The sequence below is a fragment of the Oncorhynchus nerka genome, linkage group LG11 (assembly GCF_034236695.1).
Source record: "Oncorhynchus nerka isolate Pitt River linkage group LG11, Oner_Uvic_2.0, whole genome shotgun sequence".
NCBI classification, from domain to species: domain Eukaryota; kingdom Metazoa; phylum Chordata; class Actinopteri; order Salmoniformes; family Salmonidae; genus Oncorhynchus; species Oncorhynchus nerka.
In genome coordinates, this window is record NC_088406.1 from 9,704,954 (window position 1) to 9,720,246 (window position 15,293).

The 15,293-nt window shown below is 47.9% G+C and overlaps 1 protein-coding gene across 1 annotated transcript in view; it reads right to left on the reverse strand.

The window, feature by feature from the left end:
• LOC115125637 (SH2B adapter protein 2) overlaps positions 1-6,428 on the reverse strand; it is a 57,073-nt gene extending 50,645 nt beyond the window's left edge. Inside the window, 1 exon segment of the mRNA XM_065024201.1 lies at positions 6,215-6,428. The gene's annotated coding sequence lies outside the window, so the exon portion shown is untranslated.
• Between the last annotated feature and the right edge of the window lie 8,865 nt (positions 6,429-15,293).

The following is a 15,293-nucleotide window of genomic DNA, read 5'->3' on the forward strand; positions in this document are numbered from 1 at the left end:
GTGTGTGTGTGTGTGTGTGTATCAGATGGTTTTAGTACCCTAGCAGTAACTGTGTGTGTGTGTATCAGATGGTTTTAGTACCCTAGCAGTAACTGTGTGTGTGTGTGTGTGTGTGTGTATATCAGATGGTTTCAGTACTGTCAACAGTAACTGTGTGTGGGTGTGTGTGTGTGTATCAGATTGTTTCAGTACTGTCAACAGTAACTGTGTGTGGGTGTGTGTGTGTGTATCAGATGGTTTCAGTACTGTCAACAGTAACTGTGTGTGGGTGTGTGTGTGTGTATCAGATGGTTTCAGTACTGTCAACAGTAACTGTGTGTGTGTGTGTGTGTGTATCAGATGGTTTCAGTACCGTTAACAGTAACTGTGTGTGGGTGTGTGTGTGTATCAGATGGTTTCAGTACTGTCAACAGTAACTGTGGGTGTGTGTGTATCAGATGGTTTCAGTACCGTCAACAGTAACTGTGGGTGTGTGTGTATCAGATGGTTTCAGTACTGTCAACAGTAACTGTGTGTGGGTGTGTGTGTGTGTATCAGATGGTTTCAGTACTGTCAACAGTAACTGTGTGTGGGTGTGTGTGTGTATCAGATTGTTTCAGTACTGTCAACAGTAACTGTGTGTGGGTGTCAGTGTGTGTATCAGATTGTTTCAGTACTGTCAACAGTAACTGTGTGTGGGTGTGTGTGTGTGTGTGTATCAGATGGTTTCAGTACTGTCAACAGTAACTGTGTGTGGGTGTGTGTGTGTGTATCAGATGGTTTCAGTACTGTCAACAGTAACTGTGGGTGTGTGTGTATCAGATGGTTTCAGTACCGTCAACAGTAACTGTGTGTGGGTGTGTGTATCAGATGGTTTCAGTACTGTCAACAGTAACTGTGTGTGGGTGTGTGTGTATCAGATGGTTTTAGTACCCTAGCAGTAACTGTGTGTGTGTGTGTGTATCAGATGGTTTCAGTACCGTCAACAGTAACTGTGGGTGGGTGTGTGTGTGCGTATCAGATGGTTTCAGTACTGTCAACAGTAACTGTGGGTGTGTGTGTATCAGATGGTTTCAGTACCATCAACAGTAACTGTGGGTGTGTGTGTATCAGATGGTTTCAGTACCGTCAACAGTAACTGTGTGTGGGTGTGTGTGTGTGTGTATCAGATGGTTTCAGTACTGTCAACAGTAACTGTGTGTGGGTATCAGATGGTTTCAGTACCGTCAACAGTAACTGTGGGTGTGTGTGTATCAGATGGTTTCAGTACCGTCAACAGTAACTGTGTGTGGGTGTGTGTGTGTGTGTATCAGATGGTTTCAGTACCGTTAACAGTAACTGTCCCAGGGGATATGGACAGGAAAAGGGACATTACTTGGAGCAGAGGCAGAGAGGCAACTCCAGCCTGCTAAAACACATTGACCAGGAGACATGAGCAGGGCGATCGGATCCAGTCCTCCAAGGAGATGTTCTGTTCAGTACATCACGTTGATTAATACAACACTATTACAGCTGCACTCACACAGTCACACACACACACTGTTCTGAGGACTTCCCTGCCAGCTCAGCAGGGCTGTGGGTTGGGGACTCTCTCCCTCCAATTGGTTGAAATGGACTGCTGGTGATGGCGTTCTCCCACCCGAGGGATACTGGGCCCTGTCATGCTTTCTAAGATAATCCTGGCCAGGACAAGTCATGTGTTCTCTTTACTACAGTAAACACATACACAGGAAGTCACTGCTGGGAAGAGCAGGAAATTGCACAGGCCAAATTCACAACCAGACACATAAGATAAAATGATAGGCAGACACAGACACAGAACACACACAGGCCTACAAGGGTAGAATGTAGTGTAAACACAGGGCCACAGCCACACAGAAGTCTATCCAGAAGTCATCTGTTTCCTCTGGGAATTATATCTCAAATTAACAAGATTTGTTCCTTCGGGATCTATAACAGCAGATCAGACAGTGGAGGGTAGTCTAGTGTGACACTACTGGGACTGACTTACTCACCAAAGGAAGCCTGGCATCAGAGGCCAGAGAAACCAATGGCAGCCTAAATGCATAGCAGAAGAAATGATGCCAGAGAGATGGAGCAGCAGACATTCAGAAGAAAGGATGCCAGAGAGACAGAGCAGCAGACATTAAGAATAAAGGATGCCAGACATTCAGAAGAAATTATGCCAGAGAGATGGAGCAAGCAGACATTCAGAAGAAAGGATGCCAGAGAGACAGAGCAGCAGACATTCAAAATAAAGGATGCCAGAGAGATGGAGCAGCAGACATTCAGAAGAAAGGATGCCAGAGACGGAGCAGCAGACATTCAGAAGAAAGGATGCCAGAGACAGAGCAGCAGACATTCAGAATAAAGGATGCCAGACATTCAGAAGAGATGATGCCAGAGAGACGGAGCAGCAGACATTCAGAGGAAAGGATGCCAGAGAGATGGAGCAGCAGATTCAGAAGAAAGGATGCCAGAGAGACGGAGCAGCAGACATTCAAAATAAAGGATGCCAGAGAGACAGAGCAGCAGACATTCAAAATAAAGGATGCCAGAGAGATGGAGCAGCAGATTCAGAAGAAAGGATGCCAGAGAGACGGAGCAGCAGACATTAAGAATAAAGGATGCCAGACATTCAGAAGAGATGATGCCAGAGAGACGGAGCAGCAGACATTCAGAAGAAAGGATGCCAGACATTCAGAAGAAAGGATGCCAGAGAGACGGAGCAGCAGACATTCAGAAGAAAGGATGCCAGAGAGACGGAGCAGCAGACATTCATAAGAAAGGATGCCAGAGAGAGGGAGCAGCAGACATTCATAAGAAAGGATGCCAGCCCATAGATTAGACCTCATGAGGTAAGGGGTCAGAGGTCAACGTTATACAACCCTCCCTTACCACACACTATGACCTTTGACCTGACCTCTTTCTTCCCTCATGAGGTCATATCAGTCCTGCCGGCTGCTTCCTGACTCTCAACCAACTGTCACAGAGAGGAATGTTCTCTTCTCCAGGTAGAAGTGGGACGTAGCCTAGCAACAGATCTAGAATCAGTTTTGCTCCCCCCTTCACAGATACAGCCTCTCCAATACAGACGGGTGCCTTCACAGATACAGCCTCTCCTATACAGACGGGTGCCTTCACAGATACAGCCTCTCCTATACAGACGGGTGCCTTCACAGATACAGCCTCTCCTATACAGACGGGTGCCTTCACAGATACAGCCTCTCCTATACAGACGGGTGCCTTCACAGATACAGCCTCTCCTATACAGACGGGTGCCTTCACAGATACAGCCTCTCCTATACAGACGGGTGCCTTCACAGATACAGCCTCTCCTATACAGACGGGTGCCTTCACAGATACAGCCTCTCCTATACAGACGGGTGCCTTCACAGATACAGCCTCTCCTATACAGACGGGTGCCTTCACAGATACAGCCTCTCCTATACAGACGGGTGCCTTCACAGATACAGCCTCTCCTATACAGACGGGTGCCTTCACAGATACAGCCTCTCCTATACAGACGGGTGCCTTCACAGATACAGCCTCTCCTATACAGACGGGTGCCTTCACAGATACAGCCTCTCCTATACAGACGGGTGCCTTCACAGATACAGCCTCTCCTATACAGACGGGTGCCTTCACAGATACAGCCTCTCCTATACAGACGGGTTCCTTCACAGATACAGCCTCTCCTATACAGACGGGTTCCTTCACAGATACAGCCTCTCCTATACAGACGGGTGCCTTCACAGATACAGCCTCTCCTATACAGACGGGTGCCTTCACAGATACAGCCTCTCCTATACAGACTGGTTCCTTCACAGATACAGCCTCTCCTATACAGACGGGTTCCTTCACAGATACAGCCTCTCCTATACAGACGGGTTCCTTCACAGATACAGCCTCTCCTATACAGATGGGTTCCTTCACAGATACAGCCTCTCCTATACAGACGGGTTCCTTCACAGATACAGCCTCTCCTATACAGACTGGTTCCTTCACAGATACAGCCTCTCCTATACAGACTGGTTCCTTCATAGATACAGCCTCTCCTATACAGACGGGTGCCTTCACAGATACAGCCTCTCCTATACAGACGGGTGCCTTCACAGATACAGCCTCTCCTATACAGACGGGTGCCTTCACAGATACAGCCTCTCCTATACAGACGGGTTCCTTCACAGATACAGCCTCTCCTATACAGACGGGTTCCTTCACAGATACAGCCTCTCCTATACAGACGGGTTCCTTCACAGATACAGCCTCTCCTATACAGACGGGTGCCTTCACAGATACAGCCTCTCCTATACAGACGGGTTCCTTCACAGATACAGCCTCTCCTATACAGACTGGTTCCTTCACAGATACAGCCTCTCCTATACAGACGGGTGCCTTCACAGATACAGCCTCTCCTATACAGACTGATAGCGCCAGACTGGGCTGACATGATGACAGCAGTCAGGGCAGGCATAACTTACTGCCCTATGGCCATACTATTTACAAGCATAATGTACTCAGAGTACACACAAACATGAAAACAATGCCTTTGAGGTGAGCTGTATCACAGAAATCCTACCGACAGGAATCTATCGCTGAGGGACAGGAATCTATCGCTGAGCGACAGGAATCTATCGCTGAGCGACAGGAATCTATCGCTGAGGGACAGGAATCTATCGCTGAGGGACAGGAATCTATCGCTGAGGGACAGGAATCTATCGCTGAGGGACAGGAATCTATCGCTGAGCGACAGGAATCTATCGCTGAGGGACAGGAATCTATCGCTGAGCGACAGGAATCTATCGCTGAGGGACAGGAATCTATCGCTAAGCGACAGGAATCTATCGCTGAGTTGTGATTGTGGCTACTGTTGGTCTACAGGCGCCCCCAGTGCTGTAAAAGAACCAGGAGCCACTTGTAAACAACCCACACGCCACTGAGCATGTTAAACACACTCATTAGCGTGAGAGCAGACCGGAGACAAACAGAACGAATGTACATATTGAGTGAGCAGCGTTCCTCCATTATGACCAAAGGTGATAAAGGATCGAGTGCGTGAGACGCTCATTCCGCGACTCGTTGCTTCTTCCGGTTTCTCTCAATCACTATATTCATTTCACAGATGATCAAAACACCCTGAAATTCAAGATGTGGGAGTTTTCTTTTCATCTTGAAACTATAAAATATGACCGGTGCATACATATGCTGTAATCAGAGAATGAATTCTGTGAACAAATAGGTTACTGGATCATGTTTTTTTAGTAGACTGGTAACAAAACCAATCTGTAGTAAACATTGCCTAGGTTAGCCTACATGTTGCACTGCACTGATCATTTAATACGTGGCATGATTGTTGTTTGATCTTCACTGTAGCCTCTGTTTGATCATAGTCTATCGAATGAAACAGTCCGCTATAACAACATTATGCCTATAAGAGCCATTACCAATTAGATAGAACTGTAAAATATATATCACTAGCCTAGGCCTTTTAATAATCAATGGGAAAAATTAATATGCTGTGGTACCATGTGCGCGCGGATGCGGTGCTCATGAATGAGAAATAACCGGCTATTGAACGGCTGAGCACCGAGTCTGCGACTGAAAGAACGGGTCCCGAAATCCGCGTCAATGAATGGCTGTTAACAGAGTAGACTTTATAGGCAAAGCCAGGACACAGACTCTGAGATTGGCAATGACTGCTGCAGACATGTTATTGTGGTCTTTGTTAATGTCCCCTCGAGAGACCTACCCCTAGATCCGCTAAATGGATTAGGGGAAAAGTCCCTTACCGCATAGTCCCAATCCCGAGTAGCGTTGTCTTGAGGCCTCTCGGAGGAAGCCCATCAATCATTGAGGTGTAATAAGAACGGCATCAATCGAGTCTGTTAAAGCCTAGGTTACCAGTGTGTCGCGACAATGTTTTTAAATGGATGCGTTTCAGCACCAGGCGCGTTGTCGGGGCGAATAGACAAACGGCTATCCTTCAGCACCTGGAGCGAACACAGTGAGGGCTGAGCCAAACTGCCGAGCCGAGAATTGCTACCCTCCTCACTAAAGCACGACGCAAACATTGTCATAGCCTATTAATAAAATGATATGTGGAACGTAGCTTAAGCTACAGGTTGGCGACCATAAAGGCAAATAGTAGACTAGAATGCGCGCTATAGCGCCCAGCAACATCCAAGCAGGTCGGAAGCCACAAAATGGAAAACATGAACGCAGCAGCGCTCACCTCGATGTCCGACTCACTGCACGGCGCTACGATCCCCGCTGATGTCGGGGAGCCAATCCTCGCACTGTTGGTTTGTTGTTATTTTGTTGTCCAATCAAGGCCAATACTATGCATTACTTCTCTTCATATCGGAGATTAGGAGGCTACCGCGGCAACGTTACATTTTCTCCATATCCGCTCGACGCACACTACACTTTAGGATCCACCGCCTCTCAGCCCAAGGGATGGCTGTGTGTGCGTGTGTTGATCTCCCTCTCTGATCTATTTAACAGTCCTCGCAGTCTGCCCTTAAAGGGGCCGAGCGCGATTCCTGCTTTCTCTAGATCGGTTCACATGCCCAAGGTAGAAACGTTGCGTGTTTCTTTGTGAGCTAGATGGAAGTCTATTATGTGTAATCCCACCAGGCTCCCTCTTTAGACCCCCCCCCCAACACGTTTGTTTTACTGTCCCCGTGGGGACAAAACAATTGATTCTCATTCAAAATCGTATCTTCCCTAACCTCTAACCTTAAAAGGGATGTTTCTCTATCCAAAACTGCTCGGAACAAACAGTCTGTGTATATATTATATTTAAGTAAAACTACTACTCAAGTTGTTTTTGGGGGTATCTGTACTTTACTATTTATATTTTTGACAACTTTTACTTGACGACATACCTAAAGAAAATGATGTACTTTTTACTCCTTACATTTTCCCTGACACCCAAAACTACTCGTTACATTTTGATGCTTAACAGGAGAACTGGTCTAATTCACACACTTATCAAGAGAACATCCCTGCTGCCTCTGATCTGACTGTCTCACTAAACAGAGAACATCCCTGGTCATCCCTACTGCTTCTGATCTGACTGTCTCACTAAACAGAGAACATCCCTGGTCATCCCTGCTGCCTCTGATCTGACTCACTAAACACAAATACTTTATTTGTAAATGATGCCTAGGGGTTGGAGTGTGCCCCTGGCTTTCCATACATTTAAAAAACAAGAAAATGGTGGTCTAGTTTGTTTAACATAAGGAATTTGAAATGATTTGTACTTTTACTTTTGATATTTATTTTATCTTTATTTAACTAGGCAAGTCAGTTAAGAACAAATTCTTTCAATGACGGCCTAGGAACAGTGGGTTAACTTCCTGTTCAGGGGCAGAACGACAGATTTGTACCTTGTCAGCTTGGGGGTTTTAACTTGCAACCTTCCGGTTACTAGTCCAACGCTCTAACCACTAGGCTACCCTGCCCTTACTTTTGATACTTAAGTATATTTAAAACCAAATACTTTTAGACTTCTACTCAAGTAATGTTTTACTGGGTGACTTTCACTTTTACTTGAGTCATTGAGTTTCGCACTGACTGGAACATGTTCCGGGATTCTTCCACTGGCATTACACCACATCAGTCACTGGCTTTATCAATAAATGCAATGAGGATGTCGTCTCCAGTGACTGTACGTACATACCCCAACCAGAATCCACAGGCAACATTCGCACTGAGCTAAAGGATAGAGCTGCCGCTTTCAATGAGCGGGACTCTAACCCTGACGCTTATAAGAAATCCCGCTATGCCCTCCGACGAACCATCAAACAGGCAAAGCGTCAATACAGGACTAAGATCGAGTCGTGCTATACCGGCTCTGACGCTCGTCAGATGTGACAGGGCTTGCAAATTATTACAGAATACAAAGGGAAGCACAGCTGAGAGCTGCCCAGTGACATGAGCCTACCAGACGAGCTAAACTACTTCTATGCTCGCTTCGTGGCAAGCAACACTGAGGCATGCATGAGAGCATCAACTGTTCCGAATGACTGTGAGTAAGACCTTTAAACAGGTCAACATACACAAGGCTGCGGGGCCAGAAGGATTAACAGGACGTGTGCTCCGAGCATATGCTGACAAACTGGCAGGTGTCTTCACTGACATTTTCAAACCTCTCCCTGTCTGAGTCTGTAATACCAACATGTGTCAAGCAGACCACCATAGTCCCTGTGCCCAAGCCATGACCCATGGCACTCACATCTGTAGCCATGAAGTTCTTTAAAAGGCTGATCATGGCTCACATCAAAACCATTATCCCAGAAACCCTAGACCCACTCCAATTTGAATATCTGTGGATCTGTTGGTGCGGTATGCAAATTGCGCCCCCCCCAATTAAGGAGCTAACAACCACCTGTGACACACAACACTTAATGTCAATCACTAGCCATTTGTCTCACCACCAGTGTTCCCTCTAAACTGCATATAACCATATAATACATATCAGCGGATTAAATTCAATCGAAAATTGGGTTAAGAATTGTGCTCGAATCAACGCAATATTAGCCACCTTCAGTGTACCATACCGAAAAGGAACTATGCAAGATTTAGTATGCAAAACTAACTGTGCAAGATATTTCCTTGTAGGTAGAGCGCATTGGAGAAGGATTATATTGTATTGTCAGGCACAATTGATGCCGCAGTTCAAGACAACTGGGAACTCTGAAAAATACGAGGTCAAATCATGACGTCAGCGATCTTCAGGTGGGAAAGTTGGAGCTCTAAAAAGAGGCCAGAGTTGACAAATAGATTTTGTTCCCAGTCGGAGCTCGTTTTTTCTCCCAGAATTCCCAGTTGTTTTGACGCACTGAAGTCGAAAGTCGGAGTTCTGAGTTGCCAGTTGTCTTGAACGCTACACAGACCAGTGCACCGTAACCAATCAGAGCTGTAGAAGGCCTGTATGGCCTATATTGAACACCACACATCTGCTGCAAACATCTGTAGGCTAAATGATAGAACAGCCATTTCCATATACAAATGTAACGGGATGCATTTTTCTTCCTTTTTTTGATGGTAGGCTTCTCTGCCTACATTGTGATCAAATACCCACAGTAGCCTACTTGACCACTGTTAAAACTGTAACTTAAAGCAGATACAGTCTCAGTGAACACATGCCTGAAGTTACACACAATTTTCACAATGTTCATGTTTGCGCACAGCAGACCTGAAATTTGCTCAGTGCCTAACATTTATACCTACTCCATTCTATCAGAGTTTATATGCCTGGTCCTGCTCCTGCCCCTGGTCCCGCCCCTTCCCCTGGTCCTGGTATGCCCCATGAACATGCAACCTACCCCAGCCATTTAGACACAGCAAGATACATACATTAATTTGGTGGCAGACAGACAGACACAGTAACATCATTGAGTGAGTGCATGCGGACTAACATATTTCTGCAGACAGACAGACACAGTAACTCATTGAGTGCAGAGTGACCCAGCCTCCACCATACGATTTCTCACAGTATTGTTCTTTCAGACTGTCTCCTGAAAATCATTCACAGGGGGTTTCCTGGGGGAGGGGCTCAGACCAGCTGGACACGGACACACACACACACACACACACACACACACACACACACACACACACACACACACACAGAGCTGCTCTATAGTCCGACCCGTTGAGTTCCAGAATCGGGTGAACATGTCAGCCATATTGTTCAGGGAGAAATCCAAACCCGTCTGACTGGAACGAATGGTCCTAGAGGCATAATCCTGATTTAACATTTACATTTTAGTCATTTAGCAGACGCTCTTATCCAGACCGACTTACAGGTTAAGTGCCTTACTCAAGGGCACATCGGCAGATTTCCCTTTTAGGCTGCTCGGGGATTCGAACCAGCAACCTTTCGGTTACTGGCCCAACTCTCTTAACCGCGAGGTTACCTACCGCGCCAGTTACAAAGATGACCCGAGGGAAACCGAGTTACTCAAGGGCACATCGGCAGATTTCTCACCTCGAGGATTCAAACCAACGACCTTTCTGGCTACTGGCCCAATGCTCTTAACCACTAAGGTTACTGGCCCAACGCTCTTAACCACTAAGGTTACTGGCCCAACGCTCTTAACCACTAAGGTTACTGGCCCAACGCTCTTAACCACTAAGGTTACTGGCCCAACGCTCTTAACCACTAAGGTTACTGGCCCAACGCTCTTAACCACTAAGGTTACTGGCCCAACGCTCTTAATCACTAAGGTTATTGGCCCAACGATCTTAACCACTAAGGTTACTGGCCCAACGCTCTTAACCACTAAGGTTACTGGCCCAACGCTCTTATCCACTAAGGTTACTGGCCCAACGCTCTTAACCACTAAGGTTATTGGCCCAACGATCTTAACCACTAAGGTTACTGGCCCAACGATCTTAACCACTAAGGTTACTGGCCCAACGATCTTAACCACTAAGCTTACTGGCCCAACGCTCTTATCCACTAAGGTTATTGGCCCAACACTCTTAACCACTAAGGTTACTGGCCCAATGCTCTTAACCACTAAGGTTACTGGCCCAACGCTCTTAACCACTAAGGTTACTGGCCCAACGCTCTTAACCACTAACGTTACTGGCCCAACGCTCTTATCCACTAAGGTTACTGGCCCAACGCTCTTATCCACTAAGGTTACTGGCCCAACGCTCTTATCCACTAAGGTTACTGGCCCAACGCTCTTATCCACTAAGGTTACTGGCCCAACGCTCTTATCCACTAAGGTTATTGGCCCAACGCTCTTATCCACTAAGGTTACTGGCCCAACGTAAGGTTATTGGCCCAACGCGCTTATCCACTAAGGTTACTGGCCCAACGCTCTTATCCACTAAGGTTACTGGCCCAACGCTCTTATCCACTAAGGTTATTGGCCCAACGCTCTTAACCACTAAGGTTACTGGCCCAACGCTCTTATCCACTAAGGTTATTGGCCCAACGCTCTTAACCACTAAGGTTACTGGCCCAACGCTCTTAACCACTAGCCTACTCGGCACGTTACACCGGAACATAAAACTAAGTCATGTGATATATCAGAAATTGTGTAATAGAATTATTGTCAAGCTAAAATATAGAAATATAATTATAAACAGTTATGGGTTTTATACCAATTCTCTGTATAAATATCCTCTAGAATGAATGTACACGTGAACAGAGTTTTTCTTTTCTTGGAAAGCTGTTACAGAATCCGCCTGGCGGGGGCGCTACAGGACGCTGTATCACTACGTTGTGTGGATTTATTTATTTCACATCTGGACCCATGCGGCCAGACTCTTACCAATCCTCACCTTTTCCCCCTCGTGACAAATCCATATTTCCTCCAGCTTGCGACTTCAGCCAATCAGACAATAGCGATGTGTCTCACCCTTGTGCCCTGATTGGCTAGCCAGCCTGACCCATGATCTCCAAGGGAGTAAATATACCGTGCGTTATAGGGAAATCATGCACGCTCTAGAATGCCCTTCAAGCCAATCAGAAACGAGTATTCAACAATGCCATGGTACAATTTGTTATATTCCTTGCATTCCATAAACTGCATTTAAATGTCTGTACAACAGAACCATCCTCATGTTCATCTTCGTCAGTGTGTGTAAATAAAGTCCCCTGTGTGTGTCAAGTCTTGGGTTGCTTAACTCCGCTTTAACCAGGGTGAGGTATGTGTGTCAAGTCTCGGGTTGCTTAACTCCGCTTTAACCAGGGTGAGGTATGTGTGTCAAGTCTCGGGTTGCTTAACTCCACTTTAACCAGGGTGAGGTATGTGTGTCAAGTCTCGGGTTGCTTAACTCCACTTTAACCAGGGTGAGGTATGTGTGTCAAGTCTCGGGTTGCTTAACTCCGCTTTAACCAGGGTGAGGTATGTGTGTCAAGTCTCGGGTTGCTTAACTCCGCTTTAACCAGGGTGAGGTATGTGTGTCAAGTCTCGGGTTGCTTAACTCCACTTTAACCAGGGTGAGGTAGTCATTGGGTCACAGGTCAGCAGATACGTAGAGCCCGGTCGCTCTCTTTCACGCTCCTTCGAGACAGATTGGTGACAACACTACAGTATGGTGGCCCGCAGAGACCACACAGTTCCTCACTGCCCACCTGAGGTCCAGGACGACTGCTGCAATAGCCGAGAGTGCTTTTATGTGATACAATATCAGTATTTGTTTCATTTACAACTTGTCTAAGTCCTATAATCAATCAACTGATTTCAGCCAGTGTTTACATGGAAACGTTGGCATGTTGGCAGTAAATTTGAAATATTAATTGAATCATTCCTCTAAATCTGGCTGGCTAGCTAGCTAACAAACATACAGTGCAGATAAATTCTTCAAATTCAGCACTTTTACACAATATCTTATCACAGCACTGGCAAACCATAGTTCACCAATTCCCCTGACCAAAATGGCCGACCTTCATCCCACCATAAGAATGTTCATTACCATTCTAGCATTCTAATTCCTAATTCTATGGTCTAGCCATTGATGCTCCACGCTCCACTCCTCCTGGCTGCGTTCCCCTCCATGCTCCATTAGACAGAAACAAGGTGTGTTTCCCTCCATTAGACAGAAACAAGGTGTGTTTCCCTCCATTAGACAGAAACCAGGTGTGTTTCCCTCCATAGACAGAAACAAGGTGTGTTTCCCTCCATTAGAAAGAAACAAGGTGTGTTTCCCTCCATAGACAGAAACAAGGTGTGTTTCCCTCCATTAGAAAGAAACAAGGTGTGTTTCCCTCCATTAGACAGAAACAAGGTGTGTTTCCCTCCATAGACAGAAACCAGGTGTGTTTCCCTCCATAGACAGAAACAAGGTGTGTTTCCCTCCATAGACAGAAACAAGGTGTGTTTCCCTCCATAGACAGAAACAAGGTGTGTTTCCCTCCATAGACAGAAACAAGGAACAATTTACCAGACTACGCCATGGCTCGTCCTAATATTTCTAAATTTCATTCTTTACCTTTTTAGATTTGTGTGTTTTGTTGTGTATTGTGAGATATTACTGCACGGTTGGAGCTAGAAACACAAGCTTTTTGCTACATCCGTAATTATATATTCTAAATAAGTTTATGTGACAAATCACAATTTGAATTTTGAACCCACATAGACATTTGATTTCCCCTGAAAGCATCTGAAGTGGTTGAAAGGGAGATTGGCGTCTTGGGGGCGTTTGAGGATGGATGTGTGGGTCTTCTCAACCCCCCCAAAACTGCCTCTCTGTCACGAGAGGGACTGGTGACTGCAAGATACCCCTTCCTACTGAGTATGTGGAATATGTGGAGATTATAGAGAGAGAGAGAGAGAGAGCAGGGAGAGAGGGAGTTGGATGGAGAGGGAGAGGGAGTTGGATGGAGAGGGAGAGGGAGGGAGAGAGAGGGAGAGAGGAGAGGGGAGAGAGGGAGAGGGAGGGAGAGAGGGAGAGGGAGGGGGAGAGGGAGGGGGAGAGGGGGGAGAGAGGGGAGAGGGAGAGGGAGGGGAGGGGGAGGGAGGGGGAGAGGGAGGGGGAGGGAGGGAGGGGGAAAGGGAGGGGAGAGGGAGGGGGAAAGGGAGGGGGAGAGGGAGAGGGAAAGGGAGAGGGAGTTGGATGGAGAGGGAGAGGGAGGGGGAAAGAGAGGGAGAGGGAGAGGGAAAGGGATGGAGAGGGAGTTGGATGGAGAGGGAGAGGGAGTTGGATGGAGAGGGAGAGGGAGGGAGAGGGAAAGGGAGAGGGAGGGAGAGGGAGTTGGATGGAGAGGGAGAGGGAGAGGGAGAGGGAGAGGGGAAAGGAGAGGGAGAGGGAGGGAGAGTGAGTTGGATGGAGAGGGAGAGGGAGAGGGAGAGGGAGGGAGAGGGATGGAGAGGGAGTTGGATGGAGAGGGAGAGGGAGTTGGATGGAGAGGGAGGGAGAGGGATGGAGAGGGAGAGGGAGTTGGATGGAGAGGGAGAGGGAGTTGGATGGAGAGGGAGATGGATGGAGAGGGAGGGGGAGAGGGAGGGGGAGAGGGAGGGGGAGAGGGAGAGGGAAAGGGAGAGGGAGAGGGAGTTGGATGGAGAGGGAGAGGGAGGGGGAAAGAGAGGGAGAGGGAGAGGGAGGGGGAAAGGAGGGAGAGGGAGAGGGAGAGGGATGGAGAGGGAGAGGGAGTTGGATGGAGAGGGAGAGGGAAAGGGAGAGGGAGAGGGAGAGGGAGTTGGATGGAGAGGGAGAGGGAGAGGGAGAGAGAGGGAGAGGGAGGGAGAGGGATGGAGAGGGAGAGGGAGAGGGAGAGAGAGGGAGAGGGAGGGAGAGGGATGGAGAGGGAGAGGGAGAGGGAAAGGGAGAGGGAGGGGGAAAGGGAGAGGGAGGGGGAAAGGGAGAGGGAGGGAGAGGGAGTTGGATGGAGGGAGAGGGGGGATAGGGAGGGGGAAAGGGAGAGGGAGGGAGAGGGATGGAGAGGGAGTTGGATGGAGAGGGAGAGGGAGAGGGATGGAGAGGGAGAGGGATGGAGAGGGAGAGGGAGAGGGATGGAGAGGGAGAGAGCAGGGATGGAGAGGGAGAGAGCAGGGAGAGAGGGAGAGGGAGAGGGAGTTGGATGGAGAGGGAGAGGGAGTTGGATGGAGAGGGAGAGGGAGAGGAAGGGGGAAAGGGAGGGGGAGAGGGAGAGGGAGAGGGAGAGGGAGTTGGATGGAGAGGGAGAGGGAGAGGGAGTTGGATGGAGAGGAGAGGGAGTTGGATGAAGAGGGAGAGGGAGGGGAAAAGGGAGTTGGATGGAGAGGGAGTTGGATGGAGAGGGAGCGGAGTTGGATGAAGAGGGAGGGGGAGAGGGAGTTGGATAGAGAGGGAGTTGGATGGAGAGGGAGGGGGAGGAGGAGTTGGATGGAGAGGGACAGGGAGGGGAGAGGGTGTTGGATGGAGAGGGAGAGGGAGGAGGGGGAGTTGGATGGAGAGGGAGAGGGAGTTGGATGGAGAGGGAGAGGGAGTTGGATGGAGAGGGTGGGGGAGGGAATTGGGACTTCTGTTCTCCCTAGTGACTGAGAACAAAAAAGGCCCAATGAGCAGAGCTTACTCAGGCTCCCACAATCCCTCAGCACTCATGCGCCTCACTGGGGTTGACAACTACATATTTATTAAAGCAGTTAATGTGTGTGTGCGTATTTTAGTCAAATTACACCTGTTCTCTCACAGAGCCAGTGATTCATTTGATGATGTCAGTATGTCTGGGGACAGGAGCAGCACACTAAATCATCACAGACCAGGAGAGAAGGATGAATGTGCTGATCCAACTTCATCAACAGAGAGACATCAACAGCAGTAATATTGCCATTCATTCCCACAATGACGAAAAAGCCGACAGT